The sequence below is a fragment of the Chelonia mydas genome, chromosome 14, assembly GCF_015237465.2.
Source record: "Chelonia mydas isolate rCheMyd1 chromosome 14, rCheMyd1.pri.v2, whole genome shotgun sequence".
In the NCBI taxonomy this organism is placed as follows: Eukaryota; Metazoa; Chordata; order Testudines; family Cheloniidae; genus Chelonia; species Chelonia mydas.
Genome location: NC_051254.2, coordinates 31,678,140 through 31,705,101, shown reverse-complemented (window position 1 = coordinate 31,705,101; position 26,962 = coordinate 31,678,140). Strand labels below are relative to the sequence as shown.

The window sequence follows — 26,962 nt, the reverse complement described above, 5'->3', positions numbered from 1 at the left end:
GCCGGGAGCAGCATGCAGTGTGTGGGGCCATTTTTTGATGGGGGTGGCAGATGTGGGGGACAGTCATAGATGTGCGGGTTTGGAGAAGACAGAGACGAAGTCCCCAGTACCCTCCATTGCACAACTGGGGCCCCCTCTTCACCCCACTCTTCCCTGCACTATACCAACCCCTTCCAAATTTCCCCTCACTCCTCTGACTCCCAACTGCACAAACGTCCCAACCAATGCTCCTCTGAAAGCCCCTGCAATGTCTGCTGAGAAGGGGATTTCTTTTCATACTACCGTCAGAGAACAATCCCAATATACTGGCTAGCTGCCCACTGGTAGCAAAAGCATAAGTGCCCTCAGAGGAGTTAAGTCTAACTTTTCTTCTACCCACGAAGTCATAGTTTGTGACCGCCTCAAGCGGTACCAGTTGCCTAGCTGCGGTTTTGTCCATGTGATCCAGTAATTTGGGTATGGATGCGTAATAAGTGTGTCTAGGAAGAAGCTCCATTTCTTAGCTCCATGGGTAACTTCAAAAGGGATGGCTTCAGTGATACTGTTCCAATGGTGCGGGTATTGTATTTCCACGCACCCCCCATAGGTGCCAGCTCCGTGAGTGCTCCGGGACACCCATGGAAAAAAATGGTGAGTGCTGAGCACCCACCGGCAATTGCCCTATCAGCACCTCCCCCTCCCCCCAGCGCCTCCCCCATGCTCCAGCCTCGCTGGTCAGTGCCTCCCCCACCCCGCTCCAGTGCCTCCCACCTGCTGTGGATCAGCTGTTCTGCAGTGTGCAAGACGCACTGGGGGAGGAGGAGTGGGGATGGGCCATGCTCAGAGGAGGGAGCAGAACAGGGCTTGAAGAGGCAGGTTGGAGGCACAGCGGGGGTGGGAAGAGGCAGGTTGGGGGCAGGGCCTTGGGGGAAGGGGTGGAGTGGGGGCAGAGCTGGGGGGAACACCCCCCGGCACATTAGAAACTCAACCCACCTCCCAGGCCTCTACGAGATCCAGGGATTTAACTAGCTTATAGTAAAGGTCAAGCTGATGTTTTGGGGGGAAAACCTCTGAGCAAGCATTGCTAGATAAAGTGATGTAAAAGCTCTTGTGACTCTTTTCCCCCCACTCCTTCTTGCAGGTGTAATTGTTTTATTTTACGTCTAAATGTCATAGAATTGAGACTTCCACCCAACTGTTAAATCCATCGGGCCAGCCCAACCATTTCATAGATTCATAGATACTAAGGTCAGAAGGGACCATTATGATTATTAGGGGGAAGGGATAGCTCAGTGGTTTGAGCTTTGGCCTGCTAAACCCAGGCTTATGAGTTCAATCCTTGGGGGGCCAGTTAGGGATCTGGGGCAAAAATTGGGGATTGGTCCTGCTTTGAGCAGGGGGTTGGACTAGGTGACCTCCTGAAGTCCCTTCCAACCCTGATATTCTATGATTCTATGATCATCTAGTCTGACCTTTTGCACAACGCAGGCCACAGTATCTCACCCACCCACTCCTGCGAAAAACCTCACCTATGAAGTCCTCAAATTGTGGTTTAAAGACCTCAAGCAGCAGAGAATCCTCCAGCAAGTGACCCGTGCCCCATGCTACAGAGGAAGGCGAAAAAACTCCAGGGCCTCTACCAATCTACCCTGGAGGAAAATTCCTTCCCGACCCCAAATATGGTGATCAGCTAAACCCTGAGCATATGGGCAAGATTCATCAGCCAGATGCTACAGAAAATTCTTTCCTGGGTAACTCAGATCCCATCCCATCAAAGGCCATTAGCAGCAACCCCTTTTTTTCTCCCCTTTCCTTTCTCATCTAGAAGCATTTCAGCCTTCTAAATCCTGCCCTGTTTGGGATTATCTTTTTGTAAGTCTTCGGAGTAAGAAGAACCAATGACTGTCTCATCCCTGTTATCTTTTAACTTGTATGCAGGCCTCTGTCTCTTGGTTAAGAACATAAGGACGGCCATACTGGGTCAGACCAACAGTCCATCTAGCCCAGTATCCTGTCTTCCGACAGTGGCCAATGCCAGGTGCTTCAGAGGGAATGAACAGACCAGGTGATCATCAAGTGATCCATCCCATCACCCATTCCCAGCTTCTGGCAAATAGAGGCTAGGGACACCATCCCTGCCCATCCTGACTAATAGCCATTGATGGACCTATCCTCCAAGAACTTATCTAGTTCCTTTTTGAACCCTGTTATAGTCTTGGCCTTCACAACATCCTCTGGCAAAGAGTTCCACAGGTTGACTGCGCGTTGTGGGAAGAAATATTTCCTTTGTTTGTTTAGTTAAGGCTTCATCCACAATGAATATTTCATCAGTAAATGTTTGTTCGTAAAACCTTTGTCAACAACTTCTTTGGTTTTAGATCCTTTTCTAAAAGAAGGAACAGTGATTTAATTTAAAACTCTCTCCATAAGCCATTTCCTACACCTTCAGAGAATTTGAGGTCTCATCAACATCAACAGGCCTGCTACAAATAGTTTGGTGAAAGTTTTGGCTGAAACTCTTTATAAACTCTGGTAACACACTGATGTAGCAAAAGGTGGCGTGGATCATAAAATGCCACCACATCTTCGATTTTAAAGTTCTGTTAAATCACTCCATAATCCCCGCTTTGACTTGAATATTAGTAACAAAATGGTGATTCTTATGCTGTTTTGACTATCTTGCTTGTTTAAAAATTCTTCTCCCTGATCAGTCTGTAATTAGGGGTATGTGCCCTTCATCAAAAATAGATTCAAAGGCCTTAGATACTATGTCTCCAGTCTTGTCTTTTAGGCCTAAGGCCCAATCATGTTTAGACAGAACGTCTTATCACCGTTAAGATGTGCTTAAAACCACCACTGTGTTTGGAGATCTGATGCATATCCACCAAATCTGCCTGCCATTATGCATCCACATCTGAATCGATAGCCTTATTTCTTTTAAAACAGAGTTGTTCTGGTTTGTTTAAAGGGTAAGCATCCTGGTCTGAAAGCCATATTGTGACTTGCCTTCTAGTCAAAGCTTTAGTATGCTTTTTGGCTGCTTGAAAAACAGGGTTCAAAGCTCCCACCCTTCTTGGGGAGTAATACATTTTCTTTAACAGAGCTGCCTGTGTAGCTGTGATGTCTTTTGCTAACATGAGTATGGAGGTGTCGTGTTCACAACAAAAAATTTAAACAGAAAACAAGTTTTATTAATCACTTGGTTAAACATAACTTTTTCCAGATGCCCCTGGAAAATGGCCATCATGAGCCATACTATTACAGATTCAGAGTAGCAGCCGTGTTAGTCTGTATCCGCAAAAAGAACAGGAGTACTTGTGGCACCTTAGAGACTAACAAATTTATTTGAGCATAAGCTTTCTTGGGCTACAGCCCACTTCATCAGATGCTTAGAATGGAACATATAGTAGGAAGATATATAGACATACAGAGAACATGAAAAGATGGAGTAAGAGGCTAATTAATTAAGATGGGCTATTATCAGCAGAAGAAAAAAACTATGAAAGATTCAGAGCTTCAGTTTGTTCTTACTCAGCATTTCTTCTTGAGCTCCATGTCTCATCTTGAGACAGCTGATATGAGATAAATTCATCCGCACAGGACTACCAATGTGTAGGTTCTCAAAGGCCACTAGAAAAACATCATCCTGCTGTTGAGAGATTTTCAGAAAAGAAACAACTGGTAGGCAACCGTTTTAGATTTCAACAGCTGTGGTCTGTTCCTAGCCCCCAACATCCTCAGCCCCTCCATATTTTATACTTTATTTACCTGCAACGTGGCTCTGTCGTTCAAAGCACCAAATGAAATTAATAGGTAGCAGATTTAAAAGAAACACAAGGAAATATTTCTTCACAGAATGCACAGTCAACCTGTGAAACTTCTTGCCAGAGCATGTTGGGAAGGCCAAGACTGTAACAGCGTTCAAAAAGGAACTAGACAAGTTCCTGGAGGATAGGTCCATCAATGGCTATTGGCAGGGGTGGTGTCCCTAGCCTCTGTTTGCCAGGAGCTGGGAATGGGTGACAGGGGATGGATCACTTGATGATTGCCTATTCTGTTCATTCCCTCTGGGGCACCTGGCATTGGTCACTGTCGGAAGACAGGATACTGGGCTAGATGGACCTTTGGTCTGTCCCAGTATGGCTATTATGTTCAAGGGAGACCCTCCCCCCAGCCTCAAAAGAGGTCTCCTCTTCCATGGATTCAGACAATGGGCAGGCAACATGCTTGTCAGACAACACGATAGCTTGGTTCTCCCAGTTAGATTCCAGGGACTTCAGCAGTGACTTCGCCAAACGACTCTTCTCAGCCTCCCCTTCCTTGTCCTCAGAGCAGTCTCTGAGGTAGCACTTTCTCTGCAGCTGTCCAAACACTGTGGGAGCTAAAACAAATTCCATAATTCTCACCGGGATGGTGAAGGAGTCCATGTTTCTTCTCTGTCTTTCCACAATTTCTGAAAATGTGCTCTTGGAACAAGATGGCCGCTTTCATACTTGAAGGGCTTAAGGGCTTCCGGTGTGCTGTTGCCAACCAAGAGCTCAGTGCTGGAGGCCAGATTTCTGGCTTAGATACTCTCTCTGGTTGGCCTGGGACTTGGAGGTCCCACCGCCCACAAGGTGCCACCGATTGGCTCACACTCCTGGTTGGGCCTAAGCAGAGATTAGATTGGCAGAGGCGAGGATGGGGAAGCTGCAGAGTGGGTCACGGGGGCTGGCTTACCCCAGGAATAAAAATGAATGCACATGGCAATTATGGGGGACATCGAGGGCTGTGATTTATAGACCCATCTCAGCACTGACTGAGAGGAGGTGCTACCACCAGAAATCATGCCTGTGCCCCATAGCCCATAATTGGGGACCGGACCTATGTCATGCGCCTCTTAGTGTCCTTCCCCGCCCCGACCAATCTTCACTAGTGGGTGTGAATAGAGGTTTGCATGGGGTGTGAAAATTTGCCAGGTGGGTGTGAAAAGTTTGGATGGGGTGTGAAAAATGCATAGGGTGTGAAAAATTTTCACAGTGTGGGTCCTCCTAAATGACTTGTGGAGATCTGTCAGCTGCAGCTCTTCCCCAGGGCATCACATAGTTCCTGGCAGCCTAGCCTTCCACCTCTGTTTGGGAGATCCTTTTGCTGAGACCAGGCCTACCTAAATGCCGAGTATCTCCAAGGATTCCTGCTCTGGTGAGCTCCTCTTCTCAGAAGCTTCCCTTCTCCTTGGGAGTCCCTCCCTGACTAAACTCAGGGAACCTTTTTATTAGGGCCAGGTGCTCGTGTACCACTTAACCATGACAAGTAGCTTTGGAAAAGAATTTTTATCATTAATGTTAATTTGGGGGACGTTATTCTACATAACTGAAAATTTAGGTTTCCTCAGAGATTGGTGGATAACGTTCTCCTCCAGAGAATGCCATCTCTTATATGGCAGCCTCTATCTCCTATTGTTCTCAATGGGAGTGCAGCTATGGGATCCTCTTAGCAAAGCCAGCTGTCTCCAAACCATCAGCACCTCCTCTTATTGCCAAGGGGCAGGAAGACAAGCTGCCCTTGGGGAAGATGGTGGCTCCTTATAGGCTGTTTGCAGTATTAACCACCCCAAATGCTTGACGTTCATGAGTTATAACTCAAAATCAAGAAACTGCCTTTAAGATAGTGTAAATTGTGTGTGTGTGTGTGTTTGTGTCTGTGTGTCTGTGTGTATGTACCTTGTGATTTATGAGCTTTCAGGATGAAGCTGCTGGCACCCAATTGGTGTGACAGCAGCCCTTGTCCAAAATTTAAATGCACACGGAAACTTGTAAACTTCTCTGTAGGGTGGGCAAAGGGGATTTACTTCTCCTAACTCCAGCCGTTGGGGAGCTGTCTTTCTACCCCTTCCGTCTCATAAGAACATAAAAACGGCCACACTGGGTCAGACCATCTAGCCCAGTGTCCTGTCTTCCTACAGTGGCCAAGGCCAGGTGTCCCAGAGAGAATGAACAGAACAGGTGATCATCAAGTGATCCATCCCCTGTCGCCCATTCCCAGCTTCTGGCAAACATCTCCTCTGCTATCATTGGGTCATTCCTCCCTTTCCTGTATGGCACCCTACCCCACCCCATCTTCTCCTCCACTCACATTCTCCTCCTCCACTTCCCCAGTCTCCTGTCCACATATTATCCCCTCTCTTTCCTTCACATATTCTTTCTCCTTACCTTTTTTCTCTCCCACCTCTACTCCTGCACTCAGTTTCCTTCCGCTCCCCACATCCCTAGCCATAGATCGGCCCTTGTCTTCACCGATGAACAGCCTGGGTTCAGACTCATTGACTGAACAACAGGAGTCGGCCGAACTATTTATTGGGGGGCAGCTTCCTGGGGAATGGCAGGCATTTTCTGAGAGAGCAGCGTGGACTCAGGCCCACAGAAAGTAATTGGGGGATGGGGACTGCTTTGACTGAGGGAGAATTTGCAAGGCAGATGCTGGCAATCATGGGACGACGTGAAAATTTTAAAGAAACACAAATATCATGAGTTTTGCAATAAAATCCCCAGGGCTGGGAACTCCCCAGCTGCTTTTCCCCTCCCAACCTCTGGCATCTCCCCCAGCACCCACCCTGGTGACCCAGCCACAAAGCCACCTTGCCTAGAGGTGGGTGTGCAAGGTGGGTTCCTCCCACCAACACTTTCCAGGGCGTGGATGGTTGGGGCCCCCACCCACACCTGCTGGGAGCACAATGATGAGCCGGGGCACAGGGAGGAGGTTTAAGTACCTGCTGCCACCAGAGGGCTGTGGCTATTGCTAAGGGAGGGCAACCTTGTGCGTTCTCTGTCTGTGTTTGTTCAGCAGGGGGGAGGTGGGGTCTCTGGGATTCCTGGGTCAGACGCTGCTGTTGCTGCCGCTGCCTCCGTCTCCATTGTGATCTGGGAGCCTGATGTGCAGCTGCTGCTCCCCCAGTGGGCTCTGTGCTGGGAGATGGGAACTTTCTGCGGTGGCTGGAACTAGCCCCTGGGGCAGCCCCGGGCTCTGCCGCCACCAGCCCCTGAGCCGGAGCCTGCAGGTGAGGGGGGAGAGACCCGGGGGAAGGGCTGGGGCCGGGGGGGAAAGTGACTCTGCACCAACGGCCCCTCCTCGCCCCAGCTCTGCTCCCGGGGGGGCGGGGGTCTGCGAGTCCCGGAGCTGCTGCCCTCCCAGGCTCTGCCCCCCTGGGCCCCTGCAGGAGCCGAGCCAGCGCCGGGAGAGCGACCGCCCCAGGACCGGGCCAGGGACCGAGTCTCCCAGCCCGAGGGGAGGGGAGGGGGCAGGAGGGAGACAGGGGCAGAGACTGGCAGGGGCAGCAGGAGCAATCAGCGGGGAGGGAGGTTCCCGGTTCCCAGCCCTGCCCAGCCCCATTCCCTGCAGCACCCCGGGCAGATTGACTTCCCTGGGGAGAAGGGGAGGAGCAGGGAGAGGAAAAGCCAGTTCCTGCCTCTGCCTGGTCCCCGCGCTGCTGGGGGGATGCGCTGCCTTGGGGACAGTGTCAGGGGGAGCCCCCAAAGCGGCTACTTTGGTTCTGCACTTGGCTGAGAGGCTCTGTGCCTGGGGGAGGAGGGGGGCACCAATGTCTGGGTGGGTTTGGTCCTGGTGGGAGGGGCTGGGTCTGCACTGGAATAAAGTGCCCCAGGGTTTTCCCAGCCTCACAGAGTTTAGAACTAGTCTCTCTGCGGGGGAGGGGGGGGGGGCAATCGGGGTGTGAAATGCACCAAAGTCTTCTGAAACCTCCTCCATCACCTTTCTCACCCTGACAGGCTGCAGAATAAGGACCACATTTCACTCCAGACTGACCCATCCTCCCAGGGGACAGGGAAGGGAAATGGCTGTGGTGGAGCCAGCTCAGGTAGGGGATTTTCAGGGAGCTGCTGGTGGGTTTGTGTGTGTGTGAGAATTCCTGCACCCTGTGCCTGGGGGTGAGGCTGTTCTCATGCCCTGCCCATGGCTGAGCTGGGGGGGTACTGCTGCGGGCGCTGGTCATAGAATCATAGAATATCAGGGTTGGAAGGGACCTCAGGAGGTCATCTAGTCCAACCCTCTGCTCAAAGCAGGACCAATCCCCAATTAAATCCTGGTCCTGAGTGGAGGATGCTGTTTCAGGTGCCAGAGGCTTTCGAGGAGGTGACCGTCTGTGCCACAGAGGAGCAGTGGGCTCTGCTGGACCCTGCTCAGAGAGCCCCCTTCGGGGATGCTGTGCCAAAGCATTGCAGGACAGTGCTCACAATGGGTAAGGATTCCTCGCCACTTGGTTAGGAGAACTGGTGGGGGTCTCTGAAGGGCCCTGGATGCTCTACTGGAGCTGTAGATATCAAAGGGATCAGACATTTCCAGAGCCCATGTTTGCCAGAAGCTGGGAATGGGCGACAGGGGATGGATCACTCAATGATTATTTGTTCTGTTCATTCCCTCTGGGGCACCTGGCATTGGCCACTGTCGGAAGACAGGATACTGGGCTAGGTGGACCTTTGCTCTGACCCAGTATGGCCATTCTTATGTTCTTAATAGAGACCAAGTTCCATGGGATAAGTAAGGGGTAGAGAGGAAAATCCCGATGCCATCCATCTCCCTGAGCCAAGGCAGGATTGTTCCCTGTGGTGCATTTTCTAGTGCTTTGGCCAGCCCTTGATTCAAATATTCTGAATGATGGGGCTCCCACCCCTACCCTAGGGAGACCATTCCCTCTCGCACACCGGTGCACTGCCAGATTTCTCCAGGTAACTGTGCACACTCCCTTTCTATTCCCATACAAAACCCTGGAGCTAAGTTTGAGAGGACAGGCCAGTAATTTAGGGTCAAATAAGTCACAGGGATGCTGTAATTCTCCCAGAGCCAAGTGTTACAAGCCCAGGAAATTCAGAATTAGTGTGACACTCAAAAGAATTATAAACGCTTTAAGCTCTGGAAACACACAGTTAGGGCACCCAGATGGGTTTAACTCCACCCTGCAGTGAAACCACACAATAACCATACCTCTTTTCATCAGTAGAGTGCAAAGAGCTTTACAAAGGAGGGCAGTATCATTATCCCCACTGTACCGGTGGGGAAACCGAGGCACAGAGCCATGATGTGACTTGGCCACAATCACCCAGCAGCAGAGCTCTATCTTGAGAGTGACAGGATCGTGCTCTACCCAGTAGGTCACACTTAAAGCATTTTAAGGTTCATTGTCCGAGATCAGATTCAATTGATTTTTAAAGACACATTTGATTTCGCTCCTCCTTCCCCCCATGGCATCATCATAGGGATGAGTTAAGGTGGTTTGTGTACATAAGAACGGCCACACTGGATCAGACCAAAGGTCCATCTAGCCCAGTATCCTGTCTTCTGACAATGGATATTGGGAGGTGCCCCAGAGGGAATGAACAGAACAGGTAATCATGAAGTGATCCATCCCCTGTTGTCCATTCCCAGCTTCTGGCAAACAGAGGCTAGGGACACCGTCCCTGCCCATCCTGGCTAACAGCCATTGATGGACCTATCCTCCATGAACTTATCTAGTTCTTTTTTTAACCCTATTAGTGTCTTGGCCTTCACAACATCCCCTGGTAAGGAGTTCCACAGGTTGACTGTGCATTGTGTGAAGAAATACTTCCTTTTGTTTGTTTTAAACCTGCTGCTTATTAATTTCATTTGGTGACCCCTAGTTCTTGTTTTATGAGGAGTAAATAACACTTCCTGTTTACTTTCTCCACACCAGTCATAATTTTATAGACCTCTATCATATCCCCCCTTAGTCATCGCTTTTCCAAACTCAAAAGTCCCAGTCTTATTAATCTCTCATCAGATGGAAGCTGTTCCAAACCCCTACTCATTTTTGTTGCCGTTTTCTGAATCTTTTCCAATTCCAACATATCTTTTTTGAGATTGGGCAACCATGTCTGCATGCAGTATTCAAGATATGGGAGTGCCGTGGATTTATATAGAGGCAACATGATATTTTCTGTCTTCTTATCTATCCCTTTCTTAATGATTCCCAACATTCTGTTAGCTATTTCATACCTTAACATGTTTGGATTTTTGTTGTTTTTTTAGGTTATTTAACTCTGAATTTCCTGGTCTTATAATACTTGATTTGAGATCATTACAGTCTCCATGTAATGTATAATTACCCTACATTACTGATGTGTAATCTCAATTTCTATCCCAGTTCTTAACATAGAAATTCCCAAGCAAAACATGTATTTGTTTATTTAAATTAAAAATGGCATGCATGAACAGTAAGCAAGAAGCCCAAAGAGAATGTTACCATGGGCTATTTCTCATTGCTTGAAGAAACATGGGATCAACAGCAAATCTTTTATTTTTATTTTAACATTTAGAGCTAGACATAGCTGCCAAGTTTGTACAACTCCATGTGTGACATTTTATGCAAATTAGACCATTCATTTGCATAATTTGTATGTGGCCATAAGCTCCGTCTTAAGAACATAAGAACAGCCATACTGGGTCAGACCAAAGGTCCATCTAGTCCAGTATCCTGTCTTCCAACAGTGGCCAACACCAGGTGCCCCAGAGGGAATGAACAGAACGGGTAATCATCAAGTGATCCATCCCCTGTCGCCCAAGGCTTGAGGACAATACATCTTGTCCCAAATCATGAAGTTGCATGAAACTTGGCAGGTGGGCAGGCGCTGACGGTGTCTGGGGAGTAGGTCGGGGCTGTCTGTGTGTGGAGGGGGAAGCCAGGGTAGGTGGGCTTGTGGGGTGTCTAGTGGTGGGGGGAGATGGGGCAGCCCAGTGCCAGGGGGGGTAGAGATTTGGGGACAGCTGGCTTTGTGAGTGTGTCTGGGTCAGCTGGGTGATGGCTAGTGTAGGTAGATTTTCATACAAATCAAGGGGGGAAGATAGGAGCAGCTTGGGAGCTTCAGGGGTAGATAGAGGCAGCTGGCAGGGATGGCCGATGGCTGGGTGTGGGAGTAGTTGGCTGGGAATGTTCATGGGGAGCTGGCTTCTTGCTGGGTGGGGGAGCCTGAGACCTGCTGTCTCTGCTGCCACTGCTTACTGCTCCTCACTGCTGGATATGGGCAGGGAAACAGTGAAATGGAAGCCACATGGCTGCCCACTCAGCAGGTTCCCCGGGAGCCTCTGGCAGCCATGAGGCAAAATTGCAGCCCATTCCTGCAACCCTGCTGAATGTGACACCCCAGCTGGGCGTCGGGAGTGCAGACAAGCCTGGCAAGATGCATGGGTGCCACGCAAGACAAGCGACACTTGGCAGCGCCAGCCAGATTCAGCCGTAGGCTGTGGCTGCTTTACACCACTTCGGAGCAGCACAAAGCAAGCAGAGCATACCGTCCAGTTGGGTTGACAGCTGCTTTGCATCCCTGTTTCCCACAGTACACATGCTCCCCAAATCCCCCAGTCCCCTGAAAACACCCCTAACTTCCCCGTGCCTCTCTGCAACTCCCTGCACACACTCCCTCCCTCCTCCACCGCACATTCCCCAGTGCATGAGTGCATGCACACGCATGTACACACATGTATTCAAACAAACACACATGTGTGAGTGCATGCACACACACACACACAAAGTTTTCCCCTCTTACCTGGAATGGGGGTCTACCATCACCCCCACATCTATTTATCCTTAGAACCTGCCACTAATTCTGGCCTCCAGGCCCCATCTGTTCTTCTCCCACATCTTTTCTGTCCCCACCCCCACCCCCCCGTACCAACTCTGCCCCTCCTACAGCTCCTGGGGCTCTTCAACCCCTGTCCCAACCCAGGGGGGAGGGTTGGCACTATGGTCCCCTCCACCATCCCTGCTTCCAGGCCAGGTGTTGCAGGGAGAGAGGAGAGAAGCCGAGGAGTTGTCATGTTGTTCGTGGTGGGGGACAAGGGAGCAGAGCTAAACTGAGCTACTGTGAGAATAGTGCTGGTTCCTGAGGGGAGGGAGGAAAGCTCTGCCTGCCTCCTGCAGCAGCCCTGATTGGCTGCCCATCCCCAGGATGTGGGGCAGTAGCGAAGTCAGCCAATCAGAGAGGTTTCTCTCCCCAATGCAGTACTAAAAATATGTCTGACCCATTTGGAATCAGTGCACTTTAAACCCTGGTTGAATTGGTTTGGTGCAATGTGCAGCTTTTGAAAATAAAGATTTAGGACTACGGGTCACTGTTTGCTGTTATTTGTCATGACAGAAAGTTTTATCCTTCCACAGAGGCTGGCAAGTAAAATCTTCTCTTTCAGAGAAATTCACACAAAATTATCCTCTTTCAAAATAGCTGCCCTCTCTCATTGTTCTCAAGGGGGAATTCAGCCAAGCTGCCCTTTATGGGTATGTCTACACTGCAATCAAAGACCTGCAGCATGGCTGCAGCTGGCACAGGTCAGCTGACTCAGGCTGGGGCTGTGGGGCTATAAAATTGCAGTGTAGAGATTCAGGCTTGGGCTGGAGCCCAAGTGCTGAGACTCAGTGCCAGGTTTTTTATTGTACTGTAGACATACCGTAGGTTGTCAGGAGTCAGAGAGTAGTAATGAATGGAGACTGTGGCCATCTTTGCTAAGGGCAGCCTGCAGACAGCGGTTCTCAAACTGTGGATCAGGACCACAAAGTGGGTTGCAACCCTGTTTTAATGGGGTTGCCAGGGCTGCTGTTAGACTTGCTGGGGTCTGGGGCTGAAACTGAAGCCCGAGCCCCACCACCTGGGGCCAAAGCTGAAGCTCGAGGGCTTCAGCCCTGGGCGGTGGGGCTCAGGTTACAGGCCCCCACATCGAGGGCTGAAGCCTGTGGGCTTCAGCTTTAGCCCCCTGCCTGGGGAGGTGGGGCTCTGGCTTTGGCCCCCCCTCCTGGGGTCATGTAGCATTTTTTGTTGTCAGAAGGGGGTCACAGTGCAATGAAGTTTGAGAACTGCTGGATTAGTCTCACTGAGAACAAAAGGAGATGGCAGCCATTTTGAAATAGAGCAGGGCTTCACGGAACTCTCTGAAGATTATTCTGTTGGAGGAGAAATTTTCATTTATGAACAATGATGGCAATAAATGACCATGAATCTTCAGACATAACATTGACATTGACATAACATTGAGGCGGAATCCTGCTTTAAGTGCAAAATTAGCCTTAATGTCAATCTTAACTATGGGTCCACAACTAGCGTCTCCATATTTTACTTGCTGGAGAGGGCCATTATAAAGTTTAGTGCCTGGTCATCTATGAGTCATTATTCATTTCCTTACCCTCCATTTGTTAATGGATCTGACTTGTCCAGTGCTCCTTTTTGACCTGGTAGCTTTGTAAAATCTCACATTAGTCTCCTTAGCCTCTTTGGGTACATTAGTTCATTCTTCTTTTCTGCTACCTTCCTCTTTTCCCTGCAGCTGTAACTCACTCTGGGTATCCTTGTTCAGCTTCTTCCGTCTTTCCTGAACAGGTTAATTTTAGACTTAGACCTTTGAGTGACATGGTCCAATTTTTATTTTCCTGAGGAATTTCCATTGTCCTTTTCCCAAGGAATTAGAGTCAGAGACTTTACTATCAAAATAATAGAAATAGGCTGAGGTTAAGAAAGAAAGAAAGAAAGAAAGAAAGAAAGAAAGAAAGAAAGAAAGAAAGATTATTTCAAAAATGGACACAGATTTTCATGGATATTAAGACAACAAGGGACCACTGTGATCATCTAGTCCAACCTTCTGCATAATACAGGCCAGAGAATTTCATCCACTTAAGTCCATAACTACTGATTGGGCTGGAGCAAATCATTTTTAAAGAGACATCCAATCTGGATCTAAAGAAATGGAGAATCTGCCTCATCCCTTGGCCAGTTGTTCCAATGGTTAATCGTCCTCACTGTTAAAAAAAGATTGTATCTTATTTCTAATCCAAATTTCTCTAGTGCAGCTTCCAGCCCTTGGATCTTATTCTGCCTTTGTTTGCTAGATTGAAAACCCCTCTGTTATCAGAAATCTCCTCCTTCAATTGGTGCTTCTAGGCCATGACCAAGTCACCTCTTAACCTTCTCTTGGATAAAATAAACAATTTGATTTTCTTAATTCTCTCAGTATGAGAAGTTTTCCAGACCTTGAATCATTCTCACGGGTCTTTTCTGAAACCTTTCTAATTTTTTTCATCACCCTGCTTGAAGGGTGGATGCCAGAACTGAACACAATGTCCAGTAATGGTCGCATCAACTCTGTATAAATTCCCCATCCTCCTTGATATCCCTCTTTTATACATCCAAGGATCATGCTAACCCTTTTAGCCATAGCATTGCACTGGGAGATCACATTCAGCTGATTATCTGCCATGACCCCTAAGTCCTTTTCAAAGTCACTGCTTCCCGTGATACAGTCCCCCATCCTGCCAGTGTAACCTACATACTTTGTTCCTAAACAGAGGTTGCATTTGTTAAAAAATGTGACTATTTTCATTTAGGCCATGGGTGTTGCTAGTGTGGGTCACTGCCTGTTCTATTCATTGTTACCCTCCCACAGCCTCCCCTCTCCCTTGTTGTTTGTTACACTCACTCCTTGATCCCTGTCTAGATAGCAAACTTTTCAGGGCAAGGACTGCGTTCAGTGGCCCTGAACTTCTTTACTATTCTCTCATAGTCACCAGGCCCCTCTTTGCTTTTAAGGAGCAGATCCAGGGAGATGGAGCTGTTTTCTATGTAACTTAGGAACCCCTTTGATGATGGGCATCTGGCTGTGTGAGTTCCCAGAAGAGACGTGAAGAGTTAAATCCTCACTCTTAGCAGAGGGTCCTGTGGCTTTGAGCAGTCAGGTGGGTGGGCAGAGGATTTTATTTTTTTAAGAAGAGGTTAGGTTTGAAAAAATCACAGCACATTCTCTGTATCAAACACTCCGCAAATCTGCGCTTCACGCTTTTGTCACCCGTTTCTTTCCCCCAAGCAGGATCTCCGATTTACCAACCTGAGTTGCTTGCTCAGCTAGAACGAGGAGAAGAAGCCTGGGTCCCAGATATCCAGAGCTCCGAGGAAAGCTCAGAGGAAGAACCCGTTAGACCCATTCTCAAACAATGGCTGAGGAAAGGAAAATGGTGGGATTATGACAAAGGCCCCGTGAGCTCCTCCACTTCTTCCTCATCTCACTCAGGTCAGGCTTGTGCCCATCAGGTGCCGTATTCTTATGGCAGACGTCACTCATGGCTTCCCACCCCTCCTGACTGAGACTTGGCTGTAGTTTCCTCCCCCTGGGTATTCAGATGGGATGTGAAGGCAGAATTGGTCCCCTCCTCTCTTTCCTCTGGTGAAAGAGTTGGGGGTGGGGAAAATTGCCTCCTAATTTTTCAATCTTCCCAGCAGTTATTTTATTTGTTCCCCCATTTCTGAGGTTCCCTTTCCTCCCCTCCCCTCAGCACAGGGAATGACTCCTGTCTGGATTCTCTCTCTGTCCCAGCAGGTGATGGGATGATGAGTGAGAAGGAGGAGGAGGATCCTCAATGGGAAGGTGGTGAGATGTCATCGGGAAGATCAGAAGGGGATGTCTCTCTAGCCTGTGAGAGTCAAGGCAGACCAGAGAGGCCACAAGAAAACCACCCAGAGAAGAAATGGGTTCAATCCACTCACAGTGGGGAAGGTCACAAAAACCACAACATTAAGAGCCAGCAAGGAATACAGATGGCACAGAGAAAACATGTATGTATCGAGTGTGAGAAAAGCTTCTGTAGTAGCTCGTCCCTCCTTAGACACCGGAGAACCCACACAGGAGAGAGACCCTATAGATGTCCCGATTGCGGGAAAGGCTTCATCTCCAACTCAAGCCTCATTAGCCATAAGAGAATGCACACGGGGGAGAGACCATATAAATGCCCTGACTGTGAGAAAGCCTTCATTGCAAACAAGTCCCTCAATAAGCATCGCAAAATCCACAGCGGGGAGAGAGCCTACCAATGCCCTGACAGCATGGAAACCTTCATCAGGAGTGAATCCCTCCAAAAGCATCAAAAGAAACATCTGTCAGTGAAACCCCATCAAAGCCCTGAGTGTGGGAAAAGCTACATTGTTCATTCAGCCCTTGTCGTCCATCAGAGAACCCACATGGGACATGAAGCTCATGTATGCCGCAACTGCGGAAGAAGCTTCAGAGACAGCAGGACCCTCATTAGACATCAAAGAATCCATACGGGAGAGAAACCCTATAAATGCTTTGAGTGTGGGAAATGCTTCCGGGCCAGCTCAACTCTCACTATCCATCGGAGACTCCACACAGGAGAGAAACCTTATAAATGCCCTGAGTGTGGGAAAAGCTTCAGATCCAGCACAGGACTCACAAAACACCGGAGAACACATGTGAAAAAGAAATTGTCCACGGGCCCTCAGTCAGGTTGGCCAAAATGAGTAATGCATTTGCCCAATCCCACAAATATGGGCAGGATACAGTCAAATATCTGTCCAGGAGCAAGCCAGCAGCAGCCAACCCCATGCTGACCAGTGACCTCTGACTCTGCCTGGCCTGCAAACCCCAGGCAAAGAAGGAGATGACTAATCAGCTCCTTGCTGCCGAGTTGCTGGGTTCTTCTGCCTCCTGACAATGTCTGGGAGAATAGGAGAGAAAGAGTCCCATTAGCTAAGTCTCCTTGGACTTGGGTGCTCTCCTTTCCCATGTCCTATTCCTCATCCATGAAGCCAGAGAGACGGAGGGAAGACTACTTAGTTCAGGCCTTTCACTCACTCTGTAGACTTGTCCCTGCGTCTCCATACACCGCGACATCTGGCTGGGCTCCATGTCTTATATGGATCCATTTCCTGTGGGAGGGATGTCCCAAAAACTTTGATGCCTGCTCCACTCCTTTAATTCCTCAGACAACAGGGTGACTGGGAGAGGAAGCTAACACTAGGAGATGCTGTGCAGAAGCTGGTGTTAGTTGCTCAACGAAGGTGACAGGGAACCAAAGTCCAGCCTGACTGGTTATGAAGTGAGAAGAAGTTGGAGATAGACAGACTGGTACTGAACTGGATGTGTTTGAACTAGAAGAACTTTGATGGGGGGGAGGGGTCTTTGGGGTGAGGACCCCGGTTGGCACAGCAACAAGCTGATGGATTTCAGGAATGGATGGAAGTGCCCATAATTGGAATCACTGGATGTGTGCCAAGAGTGGGTAACTCTGAAGGGGTGAGATTGCCTCCTTCTAGGGGCCACTTGAGGCCAGAGACACAAAAATATTTAGGCACCTAAAACCCTCGTTAGGTACCACTGACATTTTCAAAACCACTGCTGAGCTGCCACCAAACCCCACAGGCACCTCGGTTTCTGCTGGGGGGAATGAACAAAGTTGGCTATGCACTGATGCTCAAAGCCCATGCCAAAGCTAAAGCCCCAGTGGCCATGAAATGGGATTCTCAGACGAGATGTTCCCACCATTTATCTCGCCAGCATGACCCAATTCCATTGGCATTCTCAGAGCAAACACCCAAGACCCAATACCAAAAGGCAGCCAGGTTGTGACTTTTGTGTGTCTCCCCTAGCAATTAGGACACTCACATAGGAGATGGGAGACCCAAATTCAAAGCCCTGCTGTGATCGGGAGCAGGGACTTGAACCCAGGTTTCCCACATGAGTGCCCTAACCAGGGGGCTACGGCTCTCCCCATCGCTCCTGTTAGAGTTGTGCCACTGTGTATAAATCATTAAATAGCCATTGGTCCACAGAGGAAGACCCATCTTGGATATGGGTTCAAGATCCTGCTCTAAATGAGGCAGAGCAAGTACTTAAACCCAGGGGACTCTGGATGTACTGAGGTTGTGTCTCTCTCCTTCCCCCTTCCCCGCCAGTGCATGGGCTGCTTAAGCAGCTGACCTAGCTCAGGTGCTTAACTCCAGGAGAGGGTTTCATGGCTGAGAATTCGGAGTGGAGTGAGTTCCCTCTCAGATGCACAAGATCCAGATCAATCAGAGTTAGGGAATGTCACCCCTTTCCTCTTCATCTCACTCTTGCCTAGCTTAGGTGGCTCTCTGCTCAGCTTGCCCGGTTTCTGATGATTCCTTCCTTAGGCCTCTACCTCTCCCTGCTCAATACCTGGAGGAGCCTGGGAACCAGGGCTGAGCATGTCACTGGGTGGTGGGGCACCCAGGGCTTAGGCATTGCAACACCTAAGTACCTTTGCGCTGTCACCTGCTTGAGCTCAGCCTGTAGATGGAAGAGCTTGAAGAAACCAACATGCGGGGGAACAAGGGGCTTCTCCATCAGGGATCCCAGCATCTGCTGTCACCCACAGGTCCTTCATTTTCCTGACAGGAGTCCCAAATGGATGGGTGAGAATTGAGAAAGCACCATTCAGAAAGGCTGATATCCATGGTGCCATACATGGGAGACCTAGAGAAACCTTCGTGGGCAGTGGGAATCCCACCTGATGCCCAGCAGCACTAGCTTCTGAATGTTGTTGAACACTGTTCCCCAGCTCAGTTAGTCTCTGAGCATCTCATTTATATTGGTCCCACACTTAGAGTTGCTAAATAGCCTGTCTCATTTCAAGTTATTCTCACAGTGCTCTACATTGTTCTTAAGAACTTTTGTTGTGGTTTGTTTTTGTTTTTTGTACCTTCTCATTTAAAATGTGCAAATCACCAAAGAGACACATATAAGAGCTTATACCCACCCAGTACAATGCTGGCCAAATGTGCGAATGTGATCCATGGAGGTGTAAACGGGAATCTTGAGGAGGAGGAGGAGGAAGGTTTTATTACCTCTCTATTTGGCACTAATGCAACTGCTGCTGGAATACCACGTCCAGTTCTGGTGTCCACAATTCAAGAAGAATGTTGATAAAATGAAAGAGGATTCAGAGAAAAGCCACAAGATTGAGTAAAGGGTTATCTATTATCAAAGGTATACCAAGATCCAATGGCTGGAAGTTGAAGCTAGACAAATTCAGACTGGAAATGAGGCACACATTTTTAACAGCGAGGGTGATCAGCTGTTGGAACAATTTACCAAGGGTTCTGATGGATTCTCCATCACTTGAAATGTTTAAATCAAGATTGGTTGTTTTTCTAAAAGATCTGCTTTAGTTCAAACAGGAATTAATTCAGGAAAGGTCTCTGGCCTGTGTTAGTCAGGTCAGTCTAGATGACCACAATGGTCCCTTCTGGCCTTGGAAACTATTAATTGAGGTTTTTCTATTTCCTGAAGGTTGTTTGGTCAGATATTCTGATTTTTATTTATTTATTATTATTATTTTGCTTTGTCTGGATATAGCACCAGCTAATTTGGTTTTTAGTCTTACAAATTGTCGTTTGTCCCATAATAATTTCTTTTCTCTCATTTAGTCCTTATAATTTTTCAGTTCAAAATGCAATGTTCTGAACTGGCTTCTGGGCAATACTTTATTTGTGTTTTTCTTGCCTTGAATAAGGAGGAATAAAATGAGCTGAGTTCCCCAGAGTCCAGAGTCCTTTATCTAGTGAGAACCTGAGTAAACATATTTATTTAATGGGGCAAGATGGGGCTGCCAGCAAAGTCTCTTTATAAGGGTTTATAGCAGTGGTTCTTAACTTTTACTGCAGCCTGCACCCTTTGGTTCTCAAAGTATGTTCTCGCACCCCTTATCAAAAATCATTGAAGTAGGTCAGTTCTTTAAACCTAGATATATTTTTGTTTGTATATTACAGTAATTGTTAAATGTATAATGTTAATAAATACATAGGTTTGATGAAACAAAGTAGTTACGTGCCTGTGCTTAATGTGTGTTTTCGATGATTTACCTTCTAAAAAAATCTGGCATGTCTCGCACCCTCAGAAAGGGCATCTCGCACCCTCAGGGGGTGCATGCACCCCAGGTTAAGAACCACTGGTTTATAGGTTACACTTTACAAAGCCACTGAGTGTGTATAATAATTCCCATTTTTGCCCCTTCTCTAAAATAAATAAAAATAGCCAGATTGGCCTGAAATTTGGCCTGAAAAACATTTCAGATGTCTCTGAGTTGAAATACCAGCTCTTAGCACTCTCATCTGAACTGAGCCTTTTCATCTTATCTCATTCAAGAAAGGAAACAGAAGAAACAAGACAACTGAGGCTCTGTTTACACTTATGGTGGCGTGTACAGTACAGGTACTATGCATATTGCTACACACCACAGTGAAAGGTAGGCTGCATCCACACTTCTCACCGTGGTGTGCAGCTCCGGCAGAGGGGAGGCAGTGGTGAAAGGTTCTCGCAGTGTGAAGCTGTAACTCTATTGGCCCCTATGTTTTTGCACTAAAATTTCCCGTGGTGCCCATGTTTCCACCTCTGGGCATGCGCACAGATACAGGTCTATCTGTTCCTCTCTTGCTCTACTGTGGATTTTATTATAGTTAGTAAAGTTTGAGCTCTGACTGATGCTTTCCCCACAGTCCAGAAACCATTAGAAAAGGGAAAGAAAATAGAACAGAAAATATCCTAATGCCACTACATAAATCCATGGTACGCCCACAGCTTGAATATGGCATGTAGTTCTGGTCGCCCCATCTCAAAAGAGACATATTAGAATTGGAAAAGGTACAGAGAAGGGCAACAGAAATTATTAGGGGTATGGAACAACTTCCATATGAGGAGAGATTAGTAAGACTAGGACTGTTCAGCTTGGAAAAGAGGCGTCTAAGGGAGGATATGATAGAGGTCTGTAAAATCATGACTGGTGTGGAGAAAGCAAATAAGGAAGTGTTATTTACCCCTTCTCATAACACAAGAACCAGGGATCACCCAATGAAATTAATAGACTGCATGTTTAAAACAAACAAAAGGAAGTACTTCTTCACACAACACATAGGCAACCCTTGGAACTCATTGCCAGGGGATGTTGTGAAGGCCAAAAGTATAACTGGGTTCAAAAAATAATTAAGTTCTTGGAGGATAGGTCCATCAATGGCACAACCCCATACTCTGGGTGTCCCTACACCTCTAACTGCCAGGACAGCTGAGACTAGATGACAGATGATGGATCACTTGATAATTTCCCTGCTCTGTTCATTCCCTCTGGGGCACCTGCATTGGCCACTGTTGGAATACAGGATACTGGGCAGATGGGCCATTGATTTGACCCAGTCTGTCCATTCATATGTTCTTAATATAGAGAGTCTCTCCCATGTGGTGTCTCTGATATCAAAGAAGGGTTGAGCTCTGAGTGATTTTGGTTTCTGACACTTGATACATTTTTTTCTTTCTCTCTGCTGATCCATGATTTCCTGAAGGTCCTTGAAACTTCCTCACAGTGAGTGGATTTGCATCAATTCTTCCCTGTGGGGGCGGGGGGGTCTGATGCTTCCTTGCATTGACACTCACAAGTGGGTCTTCCCCACAATGCCCCATGTCGTTCCACTTGCTCAGGGCTTTCCCGCTGAGGATTTTCCTCTGTGTTCTCACTCATTGTCCCTTCTCGCCTTCTGGGTTTGAGAGAGAATCCAGACAGGAGTCGTTCCCTGTGCCGGGAACCTCAGAAAGGTTGGGGGAGGGGGGGGGGAACACAATAACTAATGGGAGATTTAAAAAATCTGGAATTGAATCAACATCTTTCTCTCAACTCTTTCCCCAGAGGAGAGAGAGAAGGGGACCAATTTCTGCCTCCAGATCCCACCTGAACTCCCAGGCAGAAGGTATCTATCAGGGTGGGTGGGAAGCCATGAGTGATGTCTTCTAAGAGGATATGACACCTGCTGGCCACAGTCCTGACCTTGGGAAACGAGGCAAACCTAGAGAAGCTCATGGGTTTTTGGGGGAGGGGGATCCCAGCTCTTTCCTTCATACGTTGATGGTTTCTAACTCATTTTAGATTCCTCATGTGTCTGTGAGATGATTATGCTGGGTTTAAGAATCTGAAAACCTATTCCTAGGGAAAGTTAACAGGTGAGATGAGAGTGAATTACATATCTGAGGAATATTCCATGCATAGACTTCCATGATTTTGACCCAGTCCCCTTCCATTGGTGTGTGTGTGTGTGTGTGTGTGTGTGTGTGAAATTCCAACAAATGTGAACATGGTTATGGAGAGTCAAATGTCTGTGTTGCACTCCCTCCCGCCCCACATAGGGAATTGGTGGACACAGCCTTGGTGTTAAGACTTTGGCCTCTTTTTATATAACTTGGATCTCTTGACTTGGAGATCTTTCCAGTCCCATGAGCAAAAGAGGGCAGTAAAAACTGTTGGCTGTGTGATTGAGATAAAGTTGTAAATTTGGTTTTATGGACTATTGGGCCACATTCCAGTGAGAGAAGGGGTTGTGAGAATAGGACAGCCTAAATTTCACATGCAGGGGGTCAATCTTCTCAGTTGGAAACTAACTGGAGCAGTCAGCAGCGCATTAAACTAACAATACACAAGGAGGTGCTAAGGAGGCAAATGCAGGACAAACTCAAACTCAGTGTGTCACAAAAAATTGAATCATAGAATCATAGAATATCAGGGTTGGAAGGGACCTCAGGAGGTCATCTAGTCCAACCCCTGCTCAAAGAAGGACCAATCCCCAACTAAATCATCCCAGCCAGGGCTTTGTCAAGCCTGACCTTAAAAATATCTAAGGAAGGACATTCCACCACCGCCCTAGGTAACGCATTCCAGTGTTTCACCACCCTCCTAGTGAAAAAGTTTTTCCTAATATCCAACCTAAATCTCCCCCACTGCAACTTGAGACCATTACTCCTTGTTTTGTCATCAGCTACCACTGAGAACAGTCTAGAGCCATCCTCTTTGGAACCCCCTTTCAGGTAGTTGAAAGCAGCTATCAAATCCCCCTTCGTTCTTCTCTTCCGCAGACTAAACAAACCCAGTTCCCTCAGTCTCTCCTCATAACTCATGTGTTCTAGTCCCCTAATCATTTTTGTTGCCCTCCACTGGACTCTTTCCAATTTTTCCACATCCTTCTTGTAGTGTGGGGCCCCAAACTGGACACAGTACTCCAGATGAGGCCTCAACAATGTTGAATAGAGGGGAACAATCACATCCCTCGATCTGCTGGCAATGCCTCTACATATACATCCTAAAATGCCATTGGCCTTCTTGGCAACAAGGGCACACTGTTGACTCATAACCAGCTTCTCGTCCACTGTAACCCCTAGGTCCTTTTCTGCAGAACTGCTGCCGAGCCATTCGGTCCCTAGTCTGTAGCGGTGCATGGGGTTCTTCCGTCCTACGTGCAGGACTCTGCACTTGTCCTTGTTGAACCTCATCAGATTTCTTTTGGCCCAGTCCTCTAATTTGTCTAGGTCCCTCTGTATCCTATCCCCACCCTCCAGCGTATCTACCTCTCCTCCCAGTTTAGTGCCATCTGGAAACTTGCTGAGGATGCAATCCACACCATCCTCCGGATCATTTATGAAGATATTGAACAAAACCGGCCCAAGGACCGACCCTTGGGGCACTCCACTTGATACCGGCTGCCAACTAGACATGGAGCCATTGATCACTACCCGTTGAGCCCGACAATCTAGCCAACTTTCTATCCACCTTATAGTCCATTCATCCAGCCCATACTTCTTTAACTTGCTGGCAAGAATACTGTGGGAGACGGTGTCAAAAGCTTTGCTAAACTCACGTCCACTGCTTTCCCCTCATCCACAGAGCCAGTTATCTCATCATAGAAGGCAATTAGATTAGTCAGGCATGACTGTCCCTTGGTGAATCCATGCTGACTGTTCCTGATCACTTTCCTCTCCTCGAAGTGCTTCAGAATTGATTCCTTGAGGACCTGCTCCATGATTTTTCCAGGGACTAAGGTGAGGCTGACTGGCCTGTAGTTCCCAGGATCCTCCTTCTTCCCTTTTTTAAAGATGGGCACTACATTAGCCTTTTTCCAGTTGTCCGGGACCTCCCCCTGTCACCATGAGTTTTCAAAGATAATGGCCAATGGCTCTGCAATCACATCCGCCAACTCCTTTAGCACTCTCAGATGCAGCGCATCCGGCCCCATGGACTTGTGCTCGTCCAGCTTTTCTAAATAGTCCGAACCACTTCTTTCTCCACAGAGGGCTGGTCACCTCCTCCCCATGCTGTGCTGCCCAGTGCAGTAGTCTGGGAGCTGACCTTGTTCGTGAAGACAGAGGCAAAAAAAGCATTGAGTACATTAGCTTTTTCCACATCCTCTGTCACTAGGTTGCCTCCCTCATTCAGTAAGGGGCCCGCACTTTCCTTGACTGACTTCTTGTTGCTAACATACCTGAAAAAACCCTTCTTGTTACTCGTAACATCTCTTGCTAGCTGCAACTCTAGGTGTGTTTTGGCATTCCTGATTTCACTCCTGCATGCCCGAGCAATATTTTTATACTCTTCCCTGGTCATTTGTCCAATCTTCCACTTCTTGTAAGCTTCTTTTTTGTGTTTAAGATCAGCAAGGATTTCACTGTTAAGCCAAGCTGGTCGCCTGCCATATTTACTATTCTTTCTATACGTCGGGATGGTTTGTCCCTGAAACCTCAATAAGGATTCTTTACAATACAGCCAGCTCTCCTGGACTCCTTTCCCCCGCATGTTATTCTCCCAGGGGATCCTGCCCATCAGTTCCCTGAGGTTGTCAGTTGCTTTTCTGAAGTCCAGGGTCCGTATTCTGCTGCTCTCCTTTCTTCCCCGTGTTAGGATCCTGAACTCGACCACCTCATGGTCACTGCCTCCCAGGTTCCCATCCACTTTTACTTCCCCTACTAATTCTTCCTGGTTTGTGAGCAGCAGGTCAAGAAGAGCTCTGCCCCTAGTTGGTTCCTCCAGCACTTGCACCAGGAAATTGTCCCCTACACTTTCCAAAAACTTCCTGGATTGTCTGTGCACCGCTGTATTGCTCTCCCAGCAGATATCAGGGTGATTGAAGTCTCCCATGAGAACCAGGGCCTGCGATCTAGTAACTTCCATTAGTTGCCGGAAGAAAGCCTCATCCACCTCATCCCCCTGGTCCGGTGGTCTATAGCAGACTCCCACCATGACATCACCCTTGTTGCTCACACTTCTAAACTTAATCCAGAGACACTCAGGTTTTTCTGCAGTTTCATACCAGAGCTCTGAGCAGTCATACTGCTCTCTTACATACAATGCAACTCCCCCACCTTTTCTGCCCTTCCTGTCCTTCCTGAACAGCTTATATCCATCCATGACAGTACTCCAGTCATGTGAGTTATCCCACCAAGTCTCTGTTATTCCAGTCACATCATAATTCCTTGAGTGTGCCAGGACTTCTAGTTCTCCCTGCTTGTTTCCCAGTCTTCTTGCATTTGTGTATAGGCACTTAAGATAACTCGCTGATCGTCCCTCTTTCTCAGTATGAGGCAGGAGCCCTCCCCTCTCGCGCTCTCCAGCTCATGCTTCCTCCCGGTATCCCACTTCCCCACTTACCTCAGGGCTTTGGTCTCCTTCCCCCGGTGAACCTAGTTTAAAGCCCTCCTCACTAGGTTAGCCAGCCTGCTTGCGAAGATGCTCTTCCCTCTCTTCGTTAGGTGGAGCCCGTCTCTGCCTAGCACTATTCCTTCTTGGAACACCATCCCATGGTCAAAGAATCCAAAGCCTTCTCTCCGACATCACCTGCGTAGCCATTCGTTGACTTCCACGATTCGAAGGTCTCTACCTGAGCCTTTTCCTTCCCCAGGGAGGATGGACGAGAACACCACTTGGGCCTCCAACTCCTTTATCCTTCTTCCCAGAGCCACGTAGTCTACAGTGATCTGCTCAAGGTCATTCCTGGCAGTATCATTGGTGCCCACGTGGAGAAGCAGGAAGGGGTAGCAATCCGAGGGCTTGATGAGTCTCGGCAGTCTCTCCGTCACATTGTGAATCCTAGCTCCTGGCAAGCAGCATACTTCTCGGTTTTCCCGGTCGGGGCGGCAGATGGATGACTCAATACCCATGAGGAGGGAGTCCCCGACCACCACCACTCGCCTCCTTCTCTTGGGAGTGGTGGTCGTGGAACCCCCATCCCTAGGACAGTGCATCTCATGCCTTCCAATCAATGGAGTCTCCTTCTGTTCCCTTTCCTCAGATGTATCATCTAGTCCACTCTCCACATTAGTACCTGTGGAGAGAACATGAAAACGGTTGCTTACCTGTATCTGAATTGCTGATACATGGACGCTCCCCTTTCTTCTTCTGGAGGTCACATGCTGCCAAATTTCTTCACCGTCCTTCTGTCCTCACTGTGCAGCCTGCTCTGAATCTTCAGAACATTGTGCCCGTAGAAGCATATCCTGACGTCTGTCCAGGAAATCTTCAGTTTCTCTTATGCAACGCAGGGTCGATACTTGTTTCTCCAGACCTTGAACCTTCTCTTCCAATATGGACACCAGCTTGCACTTTGTACAGACAAAGTCGCTTCTGTCCTGTGGAAGAAAGATAAACATGGCACATCCAGTGCAGGTCACAACAGCTGAACGCTCACCATCCATATTACCTTCCTTCTACGAGCTTCCTCAGGAGCTGTAGTAACTACTCAGAGAAGCCTGCAAGATGAAAGCCTCAGTGGGCACTCTCCAGGCGAACTCCCAGGCAAACTCCCTCTGTTAGCATCTCCATTGTTCGCCACTCCGCTGTTCGCCACTCCGCTGGTCACAGCTGACTGGCTTTTTATAACAGTCAGGCCCACTCAAGGCTCACCTGGAACAAAGTACTCCCAATTCACACTTTTCAAACAATCAAGCACACGGTCAAACTGACAAACTGTCCCCGCAACAGACACTCAGATACTCACCAACACAGCCCCCGTAATGCAGCACTTAGCGTACCTCCACTCAGACAGATCCCAGGCAAACTCCCTCTGTTAGCCTCTCCACTAGTGGTATAACTATTTTAATTGACATGACACACACACCTAACCCACATACTTATACTGGTGCAAAATCTGTGTGTAGATCAGCCCTTAGACCAGGAAGGATGGTGGGCTTAGAGGAGAGGTGAGCAGCAACATCTGGTACATTGGCAACAGAAAGGACTTTTCTCCCCCAAACCTCGTCAACTTGTGCTGATCCAAACTCTCCAATCAACCAGGCCACATTTCCGCTCCTCTCGCCCCATCTCCCCTCTACATGTTACAGCATAACTCTGGTCATTGTAATATCAGATTTCAGAGTAACAGCC

At 48.2% G+C, this 26,962-nt stretch overlaps 4 protein-coding genes across 10 annotated transcripts in view; 1 reads left to right on the top strand and 3 right to left on the bottom strand.

Moving 5' to 3' along the window:
- LOC114020077 (zinc finger protein 239) overlaps positions 1–26,962 on the bottom strand; it is a 479,276-nt gene that overhangs the window by 211,480 nt on the left and 240,834 nt on the right. The window lies entirely within an intron of this gene.
- LOC122462963 (zinc finger protein 501-like) overlaps positions 1–26,962 on the bottom strand; it is a 293,402-nt gene that overhangs the window by 25,615 nt on the left and 240,825 nt on the right. The gene's annotated exons all lie outside the window — the stretch shown is intronic.
- LOC102945825 (zinc finger protein 436) overlaps positions 1–26,962 on the bottom strand; it is a 1,196,575-nt gene that overhangs the window by 1,138,399 nt on the left and 31,214 nt on the right. The gene's annotated exons all lie outside the window — the stretch shown is intronic.
- The window catches only part of LOC114018211 (zinc finger protein 501), a 225,968-nt gene continuing 205,938 nt past the window's right edge, over positions 6,933–26,962 (top strand). Inside the window, exon 1 of the mRNA XM_043528840.1 lies at positions 6,933–7,015. The gene's annotated coding sequence lies outside the window, so the exon portion shown is untranslated. The remainder of the gene's footprint in view (positions 7,016–26,962) is intronic.